General features: G+C 40.3%; 1 long non-coding RNA gene across 1 annotated transcript; it reads left to right on the top strand.

Annotated features, from left to right (window-relative positions):
• The first annotated feature begins 478 nt into the window (after positions 1-478).
• LOC137473110 (uncharacterized) lies at positions 479-11,805 on the top strand. The gene is made up of 2 exons (XR_010998614.1): positions 479-1,343; positions 11,417-11,805. It is a non-coding gene; the product is annotated as an uncharacterized lncRNA (long non-coding RNA).
• Positions 11,806-12,156: the final 351 nt, after the last annotated feature.

The raw sequence follows: 12,156 nt of genomic DNA, 5'->3' as shown, positions 1-12,156 counted from the left end.
TTCCAACAGATGACAAAAATAAGCAACTCATATTTATGCCCACCTTGCCAAAGCCATTTGGATGCCTAAATCATATTGATATTAACCTTTGTGAGTTTAAGTTCTAAGGAATAAATTGCCTTGAGCATCTCTGAGAACTTGCTATAGCAACAGAATAAAATAGAAGTTTATTCCTAACCTGTGGCAATGGCTAGTTGGCTTATTCACTGGACCATTAGGGATAATGCTTTTTCTGAGTTCATTTGTGAATTACGTGACTTACCATGTACAAGAAAGACTTATATCCTTTGTTCCTCTGCACAAGAAAATATAAATAGGGTACTGACATACCCATTCCCACTGCCTAGTTGCTGTCTTTGTGCAGATGCTATGTTTTGTTAGGATTCTCAAGTGCCTAATAAAGTATGATGTTATTGAAACCACTCTTCAACAAATTTGGTTGAAATTGGCCAAAACCTTCAGAAGTTACAAGAAGAGACTATACTTTTACATAATTCTCTCCCACACAGGGTTATGTACTTGCCATCAAGACTTTATGCGTTATAAAACTGAAATCAAGACGGATATCTTCAGTGCTTCAAGCAGTGAGAGAGCATATTTCTGATAGTGGATTTGTACACAACATGAACAAAGGCTCTAAATCAAAACCATGAGCTGAATGCCAGAGAATACTGCTGTTTTGCCTTCTTACATGTTTTTCTGAGAGATAATAATAACCTTAAGCCATTTTTCATTAGAAAGACTCAGATCCATTTTGCCAGTTTTCTCAGTCTAGCCTCACAGTCCCTATATACAAAAAATTAACTTCTTATGAATTGCAAGCCCAGTTCCCATTACTCAAAAAATGAGAAAATACCCTACATTCATCTTTGGTTAAGTATATGGAACTCATCAGCTCTGGTGATTTTCACTACACAATAAGGCTATTACTTGTAGTCAACTGTCACACACTTATCTACATGTGGATTTTGGATGCTGGCAACTGAGTATGTTGTGAAATTTATATTTTTGTATACTGTGGTTTATCAGTCTGCATGAAAGTTAGCCTCCAAGGAAGCAGAAAAAGACTTGTACTGAATGTTTGAGCAGCACTAAAATAAGAAAATACAAATGAAAGGAGATGTTTAAAATAATAATACTTCCTTCAACAATTCTAGAAATGCCATCAGAGGAGGGAAAACAGCTTTCATATTATACCCAGTAAGCAGAGAGGCTCTCTTCCTATCAGGAATAGAGAAGCTGTGTGTGAAATCAAGGGGCTCCACAAGAATATAGGAGATCTCTGGTAAAGACCCAATTACATAGCTCAGATTCCATGTGTGCTGCCAAAAGTCTGATTTCAGGTAAAAACTTTACTAAAAATGGATTTTTCTCCTGTCCAGGAAAACTGCAAATGACACCACATTTTCTTGTCATTTACAGTTCTTCACGGGATTCTTCCAGCACTGGGTACATATGCCTTTGTGTGTTTATGTTGTTTTTTTCTTATTTTGCTATTTTTGGTTTTGTTGTTTATTTTTGCTTTGTTTTTCACATTGGGGCGGGGGGGAGGTGGGCTGTTAATAAATTTTGGGTGTTGTTTTGTTGGGGTATTTTTTATCATTGTCTTTTTTTCTTTGGCCTTTCTATTCTACCTGTCTCATATCTTCTTCTTCATTAACATCATTCCTTTAAGAAATTATTATTTGGCTAACAGCTTGTGGTTGTTAATAGCACTTGCAGAAAGAAATTGAGTATTTGAAATTATTTATCCATCCTTTGCATATACATACTGCCTAGAGATTCAGATAATTAGAAGATAGAAAAGTATTTTCAACATAACCAGTGATAATTAGGGAATTCCTTTTAGTATCAAGTAGGAGGAGACAAAAATGCTTCAGATTTTCCTACCTGGCTAGTTTTTTTCTGATTTTGGCTGTCTATTTTCCAGTTAGAGAAATAAGGAATATTTTTATTATTGTTGTTACTCCAGATAGCTTGTTTTTCAAAGTCTTTAAATGCTATTTACTTTTGCACTGAGAATTTCTCTCCCCAGAAGTGTAGTGTATGAGCAGTTTTCTCTAAAGTTGTAATAGATATCTAGGCAAATCACTATCTTGTCAGTCAGAGTCAGACAACTTTCAGTGATTCACAGTGGTTATTTTCATGGAAAGTATTGTCAGAAAATACTCATACTTTATAAAGTGGTTACAGATTTGAAACAGAAAGCTTACATCAAACTCAACTATTATTTGTCAAGTCATTTAATAAGTAAATTAACTCATTAATCCAGCCAGCATCTAGCTACAATTCAACCAAATATAAACTACTTATAATCCTTCCACATACACAAGTATTTTTATGTGCTGATGGCAGTTCAGTCAGTAGAGGTTGTTTAAATTAGATCATAACTATTGATATAATTTTTAGGCAAAAGATACAGTCAATTGCTGCAGTTCCAATCTCCTTGGATTACAAAGGGATTTAAAACAGGACCGACCCTTGTCTACAATACTAAAGGTATTTGTTAGAAACACAGTATTCATGTCTCCTATTAAGAGGAATGAAAATGTCTGTTTTCCCTGAAAGCAGCATACGTTTTATCTTCCTTTGGGTATATTTTCATGATTATTGCTTATTGGATTCTCCACCTTTTAATTGGAACATTTTTTGATAAATAGAACAATAGATCAGAAGAAAAAAAGCTTAATTGGAACTATTATCGAAAAAAATAACTTTAAGCTGTTAACACAGGAAAAAAAGTCCTGATTTTCTTATCTATCTGGAAAGGTCCTTTTTGCAAAGCTGGAATTGAAGTGCTCAGACCAAACACCTTAAATGCCCAGAACTGGATCAACATCAATAAAAGGAATGATGAAAAATATTTTACTTAGCAGCATAGCAGGTTTCTTTCAGAAAAAATATGTGCCAAAATCCTACATCACTTAAAGGATTTTGCATTTATATCCTCATATATACAGGATGAGGACATAGCTGGTGTAAACTGGATTAGCTCCCTGAATTCCAGGACTGCCTAGTCAAATATTCTTCTTTGTGAATAATTTCTTCATTTCTGTGCTGTGGACTAAGGTACAATCACAAAAGAGATTCTGGGGAAAAAATCCAACATACTTTTCAAAGTATCTCCTCCTTAGCAGAAAAAAAAATTGCTTGATTTCATAGTAAGGATTAGTTCTGATTTGAGGCTAGTTGTTTCACTATGTGTTCCTGAAACACTTTCTGTCTCCACAGCACTGAAAGTCAAAGTAATTCACTGTAAGCTTGCATTGGGTTGACATTGACTGATGTCAGGTGCCCACCAAAGCCACTCTGTCACTGCCCTCCTTAGATGTAGAGTGGAGAGAAAATACAACAAAAGGCTTTTGGGTCAAGATAAGGATAAAGAGAGATCACTCGCCACAGGCAAAACAGACTTTGCTTGGGGAAATTAATTGATTTTATTATCAATTACACCAGAGCAGAGTAATGAGAAGTAAAACCAAATCTTAAAAATACCTTTCTCTCACCCTTCCCTCCTTCTCAGGCTTAAATTTATTCCTGAATTCTACCTCCTCCCCACAATTATGCAAGTGGGTGGGAAATGGGGGTTACCATAGTTCATGACACTGTCTGCTGCTACTTTTTCCTCAGAAGCAGGACACCTCATAGTCTTCCACTGCTCCAGCATGGGGTCCATTCCAGGGAAGTCCTCCATAAACTTCTCCAATGTGAGTCCTTCCTACAGGCTACACTCCTTCACAAAATGCTGCAACTTTCCTCAGGGTGAAGTTCTCCAGGAACCAGCTGTTCTGGTGTGGGTCTTCCATGGGTCACAAATCCTGCCAGCAAATCTGCTCGAGTGTGGGCTTCACTCTGCATGGGTCTACAGCTCCTACCAGGAACCTGCTCCAGCCTGGGTTTCCCTGGCAGTCCCAGCCTCCTTTGGGCATCCACCTACTCGAGCATGTAGTTGCAGGCGGATCTCTGCTCCATAGTGGACCACCTTGGGCTGCAGAGGGACAGCCTGTCTCACCATGATCTTCAGCACAGGCTGAAGGGGACCCTCTATGATGCCTGAAATATATTCTCCCCCACTTCTTCACTGACCTTAGTGCATGCAGAGCTCTATCTTTCATATATTTTCACTCCTCTCTTCTCTGGCCACTATATGCTTCTCTGACATAACTTCATTTCCTTCTTCGTCATCTTATCCCAGAGATGGTACAAATGTCACTGATGGTTCGACCTTGGCCAGCGGTAGATCTATCTTGGAGCCAGTTGGCACTGGCTCTCTCAGACATGAGGGAAGCTTTTGGTGTCTTCTCACAGCAGCCACATCTGTAGCCACCCTGCTCCTTAAACCTTGCCATGGAAAATCAATGCTAAGGTTTATATAATGAATCATAGAATTAAAGAACCATAGAATGGTTTGGGTTGTGAGGGAACTAAAAGGCCATGGCAGGGTGACGATCCAGTAGACCAGGTTTCTCAGGATACCATCTATCCTTCCCTTGAACTCCATGGATGCGGCATCTACAACTTCTCTTGGAAACCTGTTCAGGGCCTCACTACCTTAACGGTAAAGAATTTTCCCCCATATCCCCTCTAAACTTTCTCTCTTGCTGTTTAAAGCCATTATCACTTGTCCTGTGATGCCCTTGCAAAAAGTCATCTCCAGCTTTCTTGAAGCCCTCTTTAGGTACTGGAAGGCTGCTCCAAAGTGTCCTCAGAGCCTTTTCTTCTCCGGGCTGAACAACTTCAACTTTTTCGTTGTCTTCCCAGAAGAGGTGCTACAGCCCTCTGATCATCTTCATGGCACTTCTCTGGGCTCAGTCCAACAAGTCCACATCTTTCTTGTGTTGGACACCCCAGAGATGGATTAAATATTCCAGGTGGGCTCTTATGAGAACAGAGGGACAGTGAAAATCATCTCCCTCGACCTGCTGGCCACACTGCTTTGGGTGCAGCCCAGGCTGCAGTTGCCTTTCTGCACTGCAATTGCGGGCTCATATCCAGTCTCTCACCCACCAGCACCCCCAAGTCCTTGGCAGAGCTGCTCTCAATTAGTTCTTCTCTCCATCTATGTTCATATCTAGGATCACCATGACCCAGATGTAGCACCTTGCCCTTGGACTTGTTGAAATTCATGACGTTCTCATTGGCCCATTTCTCAAGCTTGTCCAGGTCTCTCTAGATGGCAACCTGTCCTCTTGTGTGAACTGCAGCACTCAGTTTCACATCACCTGCAAACCTGCTGGAAGCGCACTAGATCTCACTGTCTATGTCATTGAAAAAGAGATTGAAGAGCACCAGTTCCAAGACAGAGTCCTGAGGGACACTACTTGTCACGTGTCTCCACTTGGACATTGAACCATTGACTGCAGCTATGAGGGTGTCCACACAGCCAATTCCTCATCCACTGAGTAGTCTACCTTTCAAATCCATGCGTCTTCAGTCTGGAAATAAGAATGTCATATGGAACCATGCCTAAGGCCGTACTGAGGTCTAGGTGAATGACATCAATTTGTTGACTTTTGCATCCACTCCATCACAGAAGAGTAAGAAGAACATTGAAAGTTGGGGTGGGTCATTACTACTATAGAGAACCCAGTTATATGTATTGACTTCTCAAGGACAAGCACAATATACTTTGATTTGGTGTATTTACAAATGGTAAAAGACTATTCGCCAGTCTTTATCCTGCACCATTTAAAAGTAAGAATCCAAGAAGAAGAAAAACACACATTTTTCATAGTCAAAATACTAGCTTTGAGTGGAGAAAGTGGCTGCTGAAGAATAAGGTGATATGTTGCATGATGTATGAGTGTCTTTAACAACAAAAGATGCTTTAACAGTCTTTCCAGGCTTTGGATCAAGACAAAGAGCATGTAATATATTTTTTATTTTCCTTTTTTCTCCTTTGTGCAGGCATTTAGACATGATGAAAGAAAGAAACTTGTTATCACTGGCTTGAGTAAGCCATTGTGTGGGTAGTTAAGGAAAGTTTTTCATTTCATTTCTGTAGAACTTTTTTTCTCTTCTCTATCAAACTGAGGCATTTAGTTTTCTATGTTCAAAGTGGGCAGCTTCAAAATAGTGTATTGTTATTTCTTTTGCAAAGTATTGTAATAATATGGATCAAAAAGATTTAACTTTTATGAGGTAAAACATGGGAGAAAATCAGAAAAAAAAAGTCCCGTACATATACATGTGAGGAAAGAGCCTATGGAGATGACTGAGAAAGGGAATGACAGAGTACAAGACAGTGGGTCGAGGGCGAGATCAAACTATACATATCAGATTAATAGTAGACCAGGCATAAGTTATTTTGAAAATCCCACTGCTGATTTTTTTTGCTTTTTTTCCCCCTGTAATCTAGAGACACTCAGTGTACTGAGCAGATTTTAAACCACCAAAGTGACTAACTGACCATTTGACCAAGATCCAGGTATAAGCTGGAGCATCTCTCTTACCCTTGGGTGGCTGTCTTGCGCTGATTGTAGGCTGAACTCACCTTTGGGCTGCCAGCCTCAGGAGAAACACTCAGGGCTACCTGGAGCATCAGGTGAATGCATGGTATGAACTGTCTGTCCAGGCCAGCTCAGAATATATCTCCTGAGTGGTGCATCAGGGACTGTGTTGCCAGTTCTGCCTTGTGGCTCCAGACTTGTCAGGGTGTCAGTGACACCAGTGAAAAGAGAACCACATTTTCTAACACTGTGAAGACCAAAGCAAAGCAGTCAGAAAATTGGAGCTTCCCAGACCATGAGGAGAAATTTAAAAATTCTCAGTTTTTAGATACTGGGCTTTTGTGATACAAGCCAGTTCCACAGTAAACAATGGGTTTGTACACCTGCCAATCTTGAACTAAATTATACCCAATGTTATATTTTGTTGCAGGGCTATTTTCTTAACTTTTATTTTAGTATTACGGTTCCTTTAAAACATAGTCTGATGCCTAGTCTTTTACTAGTCCTACTTTTACTGAATCCTAGGATAAGTGTTATAGGCAATTTATGAGGAAGGAGCACAAAAAAGTATGTGTTCTTATGTGTTCACTTATATGATTCTCCTTGTCACAGTTACAGTGTTTTTGGGGGCGTTTACAAACAGTTTATTCCCAGATGTTACCAATGCCACAGGGAAGTGGATTATTTTTTTAATACCTTTCCCAAATACCAGACCCAGTATTGGAATGAAGTATTGAGATTAGCCAGTAGGATTCTTTTAACAAAGTAGAATTGCCATGAGGCAGTACGCCTGTGTCCAGCTCACCAGCGCTTTGATTCACAGCCTCCTCAAGCCTTCCAGCCAATTAAGGAAGATGTAAAAGGCTAATCAACCCTAATTTAGGATCTTGTTTAGTGTCAGGAAAAAAATACTATTTTCTTCCTTTTTTCTCTTCTTCAACAGCAGAATATGAGCAGAAGAATTAAAGACATGCCTTGCTAACATACTGGCCCTGTATGACATTTCCAAGAAAACACAGTCTGTGGGTTGAGCTAGAATGATCCTGGCAGCTAGTGTATACAATTCAGCAGTAGTCACGATCCAAGAATAGGCAGGGCTGCTGTGTCCTGGGGTCTTGGAGTTGGCATGCTGCCACACTCACTCCTTTCCAAACAGATAAAAGCATACACTGATGCTTCTGCCATCCTCTCTAGCTATATCCAGTACCCCCCACATATTTTTCTTATTTAGTTACATAAAAATTCCAGGATTTGACATATACATACACACTCACACCACTTTACGGGGGCACTCCTAAGCCTGTAATTGAAAGTTATCTAAAACCTGCCAACAGGCCCTATTTTCAACCTCCATTTCAGCTATGGCATAGCCAAAGTGCATGTTTTACTAATCTGTGTTTTTTACACCTTGCAAACAGGTTTGGCAATGCCTTCTGAATGCTTTTCTGAACATGATTTTGTCTCTTGTAACCTTCACCTGTACTCACTGCTTAGGTTTACAGCCAGGCTCTGGATACCTTCTTGGTTTTTTGACAAGTTGCACTAATAGCAAAAAATTTCAAGCTTCTGGCTTAAAAATGAAATGTCAGTCCACAAAGTTGCTGGTAGGGAGAGCTGGTGACAGAAAACCCCAGGGTGTGAGTGAAAGCAGTCTTGTACTTTGACAACTGCAAACTCCAGCCTATTAATTACATTGACCTTAGCATCAAAGCACTTTCGAATAAGAGAGTTAACAGCAGCAACACTGTAAACTTACTGCTTTTGGTGTTATTGTAACAGTTCATATAAATTATGAACTTAAAAAAAAAAATAAAACAAAACCAGGAAGATACATTAATTTCTTCATTCATTCACTCATTCACAGTAGCTTGCAGATTCCTTCCCCTTGCCCTCATCACAGCCACCAATTTCCCATGAAGACAGCAGGTGCATGGCAGACTTTGTTAAAAACAGAACATATTTATGAGTTGATTGGAGCCTTTACATTAGATATAAATACCAGCCTACTTCTTGAAGAGCTCTGTGTGCTATAGCTGCACCCACCGGAACTGGTGATCCTTCAAACACCTACACTGGCTGCTTACTGCAGGACTTCAATTGTGTAAAGCTGTGTGGTAAGAAAGTGACTCAGGAGAGACACAGGTCACAATTTATTAGAACACTTTTTATTAATTTTGAGATTTAACCCCAGACAAGAACCCATACAGCTGCTTGCTCACTCCCCTAGCAGGAGGATCAAGGAGAGAATTGGAAGGGTATAAGCTGGAAAACTCATAGGTTCAGATGAAGAGAATTTAATAGGAAATGCAAAAGTTGTGCACACAAACAAAGCAAAGCAAAGCAAGAAATTCACCCAGTTCTCTCCATAAGCTGGCAGGTGTTCAACCATCCCTAGGAGAGTAGGTCCCCTTCACCCATAACAGTGACTTAGGAAGATAAACGCCATTGCTCCAAATACCCCTCCCTTCCTCCTTCTTCCCCCCATTTTATACACTGAGTATGATGTCACATGGTCTGGAATATCTCTTTGGTCAGTTTGGGTCATCTGTCCTGGCTTTGTCTCCTCCCAGCCTCCCATGAACCTGCAGTCCCTTTGCCAGTGTGGCAGTACCAAAAGCAGGAGACCTCAGCTCCATGTAGGACCTGCTCAGGAACAACCAAAGCATCTCTGTATTATGAAACCTCTGTTCAGCACAAATCCAAAACACAGCCCCAAGCCAGACACTGTAAAGAAAATTAACTCTATCCCAGCTAAAACCAGTGTAATTAATTATTTCTTTATTAAGAGTTTATTATTAACAGCAGATAAATATTGTCATGGTTCACTCAATTACTTTGTCACACAAACTCATATGAATGCAGCTGCAGTAGCAGCTGGAAAGCCAGCTCTTTACCAGGAAGGGAAGTCATACGGATTTGCCAGTGTGATTGAGCTCCTCCTCATCTGGACAAATGAGAGAAAGTGTGATAAAAAGCTTGTGGGTCAAGATATGGACAGGTAAATATCACTCACTCATTACTATTGTGAGAAAAACATATTATAAACATATATTTAATATATTACCAATCAAAGTAGAAAAATGAGAACTAAAAACTAATTCTTAAAACCACTTTGCCCTCAGCCCTACTTTCATCCTAGGCACAACTTCACTCCTGACTTTTTTTACCTCCTCCCCCCAGCTGCACAGGTGGATAAGAAACAGGGATTACAGTCATTTCATCACAAATTGTCACTGTCACTTCTTCCTCCTCACAGTCCTTCCTGACTTCAGTGAGGGGATCCTCCAAAGGGAAATGACTCTCCATGAACCTCTCCAGTGTGAGTCCTTCCCACAGGCTGGAGTTCTCCGTGAACTGCTCCAATCTGCATCCCTCCCACAGGGTTCAGTACTTTTGGAACAGGCTGCTACAGCCTGAGGCCCCCAGAGGGTCACAAGTGCTGCCAGAAAACCTGATTCAGTGTGGGCTTCACCCTGCATGGGTCCACAGCTCCTGCCAGAAGCCTGCTCCAACATGGGCTTCCCACAGGGTAACAGCTTCCTTTAGGCATCCCCCTGCTCTGGCACGGAGTCCTACACAGGCTGCAGGTGGATGGATCTCTGTGTACCCATGGGCCTCCATGGGCTGCAGGGGCACAGCTGCTTCACCACAGTCTTCACCAGGAGGTGCAGGGGAATCTCTGCTCAGGTGCCTGGAGCACCTCCTGCCCCTCCTTTTTCACCGACTTTGGTGTCTGCAGAGCTCTTCCTCTCATTTCTCTCTCCTGGCAGCTTTTCCTCCACTCCTATATACATTATCCCAGAGACACTACTGCCATCACTGATGGGCTCAGCCTTGGCCATCAGCCTTGGCAAGCTTGTTTTGGAGCCAGCAGCTTTGACTCTGTTGGACACAGCAAAAATATCTGGCAACTTCTCAGAGGGAGAAACCCTGTGTCCCTGTTATCAAAACTTGCCACCCAAACCCAAAACACTATCCCTTGGTAGTGGTAATACAACTATAAAGCTGACTCAAAGTTTTGTTGTTTCAGATGTATATGTAAAATTCTGCAGGATTGCATGTGGCCTGAGTTATTCAATCAATTGGTGCTAGTGTCTGTGAGTGACCCTGGATGGACACTTAGTGTCCTGAGTTAAACAGTTCTTGTAGATTCAGCAGAACCACTGCATTCCAAAACTTCTTTGTTCTGGTGATACATTTGAGCAACAGCTCCCAGCAAATGCCTTCATTGCAATTGTCCTGCTATTTTCTGATAAGTACTTCTGCATCCATACCTGTAGATTGCTTGTGGGTCTCGTTCACAACTGCTCACACAGAAACAGACCTTTGTGACATGTCTAAGCTAACACACTTCTGAAAACACTCTGTGCAATACTTCCACTTAGTGTACATTATTAAAAAGATTTCACAAGTTTTTCCAGTTTCCTGGCACATTCAGCTTCAGACACTTAAAAGCCTTAAAAACCAAGGATAACTACCAATTAGAAGCAAGAAGATCTGCCCTATTAGGCTGCTTTTATTTCCTCCTCAACAGTTCTCAGTGCCCAGTGCTCTATGTAACAATATCCACATGTTATTCTGGGCAAAGTTCTGGTAATGATGAGTCCCAACTAGTTTGTTTTCAGAAGAAGTGATGTGTATAATTTTAAGTCCAACCTAATCTTACTATTATAAAAGACTAGATACTACCTTCTTTAGTAAATATGCAAAGTGTTGGAAATGTATTTCATATCAGAAAATAACTGCACTTTTGAAAAAGTGCTGTATGCTGAAACTTGAACTGAAGATCTCTGTACTGGTCACTTCATGGTCTGATGAAAATGGAGATCATAATTTTGAAAGATGATGATCCTTTTTACCTTCTGAAATTCTACTCATAGAGATTGTGTGTGATACAGTTTAATTCCTGGCTCTAGCTTCTTCATTCTCCATTCAGTATTCTCACACTGTGCTGTATCCCTTCACAGAAACTGTCAAACAGCACAGCTGGAGTTAATAAACTGAGGAAGGATGCCCATTACCAGTTACAGACATCCCTGTTGTTTGATGCTTTCAGTATTTCATTATCTCTGCATCAGCACTGGTACTCCTGCAACTGAAAAGCTATCAAAATAACACAGTTTGAAATGATAAATGAAAGCAAGAGAACTGCAGTGCAGATCATGCACTTCTGTGGGCTTTTCTAGGTGAACAGATATTTGTATCTGTGCTGTGGCAGTCTTTTACTAGCACAGCAAAGGTTTATCCAGATGCATTTGTTGGCTTAAAGCCACTGGACTCATTTAACATAGCCAATTTTCTATAACTGCTAGCCCACCTAAGAAATTATATTTGATTGTTCTTCCTGAAAACTAGATTTTAGAAACGTACAAGATTTCATTTTTTTTCTCTTTCATTAAGGAGAGAGAGAGGAAAATACAGTGAGATGCAGGAAAAGACCATATTGACCAGAAATTTTTGTCAATTTTGTCAAAATAATTTGTCAATAATTGTCAAAATAATTTGTCAATAATTTTGTCAAAATTATTGTCAATTAGTTGGAATAAGTCAAATTAATTGGTGCATTCACTGCAGGACTGAGGTTAGGTGTGTGACTCAAGAAGGTACTAAATTCTCAATGAAGAGTTAACATAATGGATCAGAATTCTGATCCAGTTTAACAATTAGCTGGAGGTGGCATCATGTGAAATTTGAATGTACACTCCAG

The sequence above is a fragment of the Anomalospiza imberbis genome, chromosome 4, assembly GCF_031753505.1.
Source record: "Anomalospiza imberbis isolate Cuckoo-Finch-1a 21T00152 chromosome 4, ASM3175350v1, whole genome shotgun sequence".
Taxonomy (NCBI): Eukaryota; Metazoa; Chordata; class Aves; order Passeriformes; family Viduidae; genus Anomalospiza; species Anomalospiza imberbis.
The sequence above is the reverse complement of the archived record's forward strand: the minus strand, read 5'-3'. Positions and strand labels throughout refer to the sequence as shown.